Genomic DNA, 6,000 nt, shown 5'->3' with positions numbered 1-6,000 from the left:
CACACACACACACACACACACACACACACACACACACATACACACACACAACACATACAGGGTGCAACAGGGTGGGGGACAGGGGGGATTTACCCCCCTCTGGTCTTGATATCCTCCCCTCTGCTTAATTATTTGGGTAAGGCTATTTGCACCCCTGGTACAATGAGCGGTGTATGCTATTTGTACCCCAGTGCAATTAGAAGTTAATTCTATTCGTACCCCGGTGCACACAGCAATGTGTTCTATTAATACTCCGCCTGGTACAAATATCAATGTATGCTATTCATACCCCGGTGCACACAGCAATGTGTTCTATTAATACCCCATCTGGTACAAATATCAGTGTATGCTATTTGCACCCCTGTGCATTTACTCTGGCATATTGATCACACAATGTAATTAAAAAAAAAACATATTTTTGTTGTTACGTCACAGGGTGTGAATAGCTCAGCTGTGTAATAGACACAATGGGTCATGCTATTTACACCCTGGTACGTGAACTAGCTAATTGTTGCAATCAAAACTTGCAAAACACTTGAGAACCAATTTCTTGTTCAAATTGCGCGCCTTCTCTCCAGGGACGTTGGTACACGTGCGCACTCACTCAAACAAAACACATCATGCAGGAATCAAACCCCAGTCTCCCACATTCTAAGCCATGTCTGTGACCACTGCACTATCTACTTCCACAACTACAGTGGTGTTTGCAGGTAAAGTTATAGTTCATATGCCTGAGCGTTATATTCACGAAATTTCTGTTAACTAACAAACTGACAGTTGTATTTGTTCACTGAACGAAGATTATGAAATAAAACACAACTTTTCAATCTAAAACTTAATTTCAACAGATATTTGTGCCGAAACCTTTCAGAATTCTTCCCTTTCTGCTGACGAAAAAATTAATGTCCATCATGTTTTTGTGCACGTGAGCAACGTCTTTTTGTTGTTATGTCACCGGGTGTGAATCCATAGATATATGTATATACATATATATATATATATATATATATATATATATATATGTGTGTGTGTGTGTGTGAATAGCTCAGCTGTGTGGCCAAGGCTATTCGTACCAGGGGTGTAAATAGACACTCCGTAATTATTTTCATCATGGGGGAGGGGCAACATTTATCCCCCTCTGCCCCTCATATTGATTAATACTACTTCATGTAAGTAAAGCGCTGCAATGTGAGAACAGTCCATAATAATAATAATAATAATAATAATAATCTGACATCAGGAAAGCACTGTCAGCGCTTGTGCTGCTGACACAGTGGCTGCGTGATGACTGGTTGATTTGGCTTTGATCATGCAGGACATTTCAGAATGTCGACTGTGTAACCAATAAATGATTAGTTTCAATGAAAAAGTTAGCTGGAGAAATGAAAGAAAACGAGAATTCAGTGCAGCATATCGTCATATTTTAGAACCTTCAAAATCAGATAACTGATGCAACTGAGATGGAGGACAACTCCACGTAGAGTAGAACATATTGTCCGAACATATTGTCCGAAGGAGATATTTGCTGAATGTCACAAAAAGTGTTACATATTAGAAATTGCTTGGCATTGCTTATTCAATGGCTCTCTACCGAACTAGGCCTACTACCTGTAGTTTGCCGAGGACGAACGAGAAACCTCGTTTGATAAATCAGCCAGTAGGCCTAGAGAACAAATAACTTTCAGAAATAATCTGTACTGCAAAAACGAATGTTGGTGGCTATTTAAACTATCTAGAGAAATAGAGGCTTCATGGTCATGGCCCATGGTTCGTAAATTATTTTCATAAAACTCCAAGTAGCCCTATCATAACTTCACTCTTCAAACTCTTCACTGCACTGTAGCCAATTAACTGACAGTATGACAGTAGGCTATTTATTTTCTGTACAATAAACACATTTATTTTTTAAACTTTTGCAATATTACGAACTTGGCTACGGAACGCAAATCTGCAGGAGAGAGAATGCACGTACGCAGCGATTACAAAATGGCTATTTGGTTACCAACAAAGAATGGTAGCCAGTTTACTAACTCAAGACTTCAATGCCATCATATAATGTTTTTTTGACAAAAACAGAAAGGATGGAGGCAGCAAAGGTAGAGGAGTCATTTCAGATGGTACAGTAAATGTTACAAAGGTGGCAGAATATATAGGCTATTAAAATATATAGGCTATTGTTAGCCATGAAATTACAAGGTTATGAATCGTTCGTTCATTTTTTTTGGGGGGGTGGGGGGACAAACTTACACACACACACACACACACACACACACACACACACTCACAAACACACATGCACAAATTTACATGTACATACACACACACACACACATACTCAAATGCACGCACGCACACATACACAAAAACATCTGCGCACACACACACACACACAATGCACAAATGTACATGTACGTACGCACACACACATAATCAAACGCACAGGGGTTAAAGTAGGCCGGAACGGAACCTTAGATAAATTATATACATTTAGAAATTTCTAAATCTATACATTCCTAAATCTATAAATAAATAGATTTAATTTATACCAACAATAGCGCATAGCGAATTTTTTGCATCCACCGTCAAATTGCAGCCTAGTTCTCTTTCAGGATCACGGTGAAATCAAAACGTTATTCCCCTCTTGTCCCTTCCTCGGTGTTATGTTTTCACGGTTTTCCTGTCTGATTTGAGACTTGACGTGAGATTCGGGCGTAGCCACCACTCACATTCAAATTGATAAATGCCATGCTTTGCGTGGAAATAAGCGTACGCCTGTCCTACTGTACGCCTGTTTTATTACGCACGTTTCATAAATGAGGGCCATTGTGGCCATGTGGGAAGCAAAAGTAAGCAGTGTCAATGGCTGCCATAACTTTCCTTTCATGCCTCAGTGGTAAGGTTTAAGTTCAATGTTTTGAACTGTTACATTTTATTTTGAAGGTTTTTCTGAAAAGGTTTGTATTAAGGTTAATACTATTAAAGGTATTAGATTAAACATTGCTTGAAATGTCTTCAATACCAATGGTCCAAAACTGGTGTGTGTGTGTGTGTGTGTGTGTGTGTGTGTGTGTGTGTGTAACATGCTGGTGTAACACACAAAGTGATAGAGAACATGTAGTACAGGTAGGCTATGTTATGAAAAAATAAAGTATTCATTGCTACTGTAAAGGAAAATAAAAAAATAAAATAAATGTCTCACCTATCCCTTGCTGCCACCAGGAAAAAAATAAAATTAAAAATAAAATAGGCCTAATGAGTTGAAAATGCATCGTTTTGTCACGTAAGGTCCCTGTTCATGTTGCACAGAACCTTTAATGACATTTTGAGTCTGTTAAGAAGCAAAAAGGCATGTATAGAGGATTATAACAGCTGCAGACTGGACACTGTTTTGCCATCATTTCACCAGTACAGTATGTTGACACCCCCACCAGAAGGGATAACATCTTTGACCTACAGTATGCTACGGCAACATCACCGATGCATACCGCACATGCTCCTACCCTCCACTCGGACTTGCAGATCACAACATGATCTGCTTACTTCCGGTATACAAACAGGAACTCAAAAGACTCAAGTCAGAGACCTACAGCGCCCCTCAATGGATGGAGGACACCATCGCGCAACTCCAAAGCTCCCTGCCATGCACCGACTGGGACATTTTTGATGGGGAATTAGATGACAGGGTCTTCATCATCTCAGACTACATAAACTTCTGCATTCAGACCACCATTCCAATTAAGAAAATAAAAAAATACCCCAACTCTAAACCATGGATCACACCTCAGCTTAGAAAAAGCCTGAAGGAAAAACACAGAGCCTTCAAGCTCAAGAACTGGACAGCAATGGAGGGTTCAATACAGCAAATAGGGCAGTAAAAAATGAAATTTTCAAAGCCAAACGACAATAGAAAAAATAAACTGGAACAAAAATTCAGCTCCATGAACACCAGACAAGCCAAGATGGCCAAAACATTGACAGGAAATGCACCCAGACCCAGCACACCAATCTCATCAGAGCAAGGACATCAACTAAACATGTTTTTTAACCGGTTCGACTCAGTCGACTACTCAGATGACTGTTGCAGTCAGCTGGATGCACTCCCCCTGGCCCCTGCTGGAACCAAATGACCCAGTCCCCTTCTCAGAGGAAGATGTCAGGTGGCAACTGAGGAGATGCAAGCCAGGCAAGGCCTCAGGGTCTGATGGGATCCCAGCAAGGGTGCTTAAGACCTGTGTCACTGAACTCTCTGCAATAATCCACCGACTCTTCTGTGAAGTCTACCATCAATGCAGAATCCCCACCCTCTGGAAAACAGCTACAATAATCCCAGTACCCAAAAAAACACGTCCCAAAGACCTCAATGACTTCCGCCCCATCGCCCTCACATCTATCAACAAAACATCCTGCCACACGTCCGCCCACATCTAGATCCTTTCCAATTCGCCTACAGGATGAAGAGAGGCACTGAGGATGCTGTGGCATGCCTGCTGCACCCCCTTCTACAACACCTGGATTCCCCAGGCACAACTGCCAGGATCCTGTTTGCAGATTTCAGCTCTGCTTTCAACACCATTCAAAGACACCTACTGATCCAGAAACTGCATCACCTCAATGTTCCTTCCCGTCTGATCCATCTCCACCACAACTTCCTCACCAACAAACAACAGTCCGTCCGGGTAAGCACAACAACCACACCTGCACTGACCTCCAACACAGGAGCCCCGCAGGGTTGTGTTCTAAGCCCCTTCCTATACACCCTCTACACAAACGACTGTACCAGCCCCTCATCCAACACCATATTCCTCAAGTACGCCGATGACACCGCGATCCTTGGCCTCCTCACAGACACTCATTCAACCCAAGAATACAAGGGCGCGGAAGGGGGGTGCTGAGGGTGCTGCAGCACCCCTTGCTGGCAGGAGATAGATTTTTAAAAAAGATTATATATTCTTTTTTTAAAATTACTAATTCGCTGTCTGACATTATTTGTATTTTTGTATGTGAAATGATGAGTTAAATAGCAAAAAAGGGGTTATGGATAGGTTCGAATATAGGCTACTAAAAATTAACAGTTATAGAGATCAACATGAACGTGAGTCAGTTACTGTAAGAACCGTAGCGTGGTTTCAGCTATGTGTAGTAGTGTAGGCCTACGGTTGATATAGGCCTACATATTCTATACGATTTACACGTTCAAAAAAAGCATGAATAAGCTGAAAGAAACTAATAAATGTATATCTAGTGAAATCATTTCACTATCCTAGTCGCTAAGATAGAAATTATTAGGACACATACTTGCTGTGGAGACGACACACTTTAGGCTATTCAGAAATTATTTGCGAGATCATTGCAGCCTGATTATTAGCCTATATTTAAAGCTTATACCATGGTCTAGGTTGAAAAGGGTGTCATTTAAAAAGTGATATACTACACCTATACAATTATTATGACGTTGCTTGACAATGCCTGAGTTAGTCCGCTCTGTGACTTATCAACATTCCACGTCGGACATCCATTATTTTTGTTATTCAGCACCCCTGGTCAAAAATAGGTTCCCGCGCGCCTGCAAGAATATCTTAACATAGTCTCTCATTTCACTCAGTGGTGTGGAAATAACTATCTCAAACTCAACATCAGCAAAACAAAAGAAATGTTTTTTGGATACACACAATCCCACCACCCAATCATTATTTCCAACGAAACAGTGAAAACAGTAGACCATTAAAAATACATTGGACTCACATTTGACAATAACCTCACCTTTGAACATCACACAACAGACATACAGAAAAAAGGAATCCAAAGACTGTCAGCAGTGTGCAGACTAAAAGAACTTCATGTTGCCCCCCATCTACGCCTACTACTGTATACCAGCATTGTCCAACCCATCATATTATACTGTTCCACCTGCTTCTTCAACATGCTTACTGTAAAAAAACGTAACAAACTCACTCAACTAACCAAAACTGCACCAAAATAATAGGTCTGCATACTCCAAAC

The sequence above is a fragment of the Alosa sapidissima genome, chromosome 16 (assembly GCF_018492685.1).
Source record: "Alosa sapidissima isolate fAloSap1 chromosome 16, fAloSap1.pri, whole genome shotgun sequence".
Taxonomy (NCBI): domain Eukaryota; kingdom Metazoa; phylum Chordata; class Actinopteri; order Clupeiformes; family Clupeidae; genus Alosa; species Alosa sapidissima.
The sequence above is the reverse complement of the archived record's forward strand: the minus strand, read 5'-3'. Positions refer to the sequence as shown.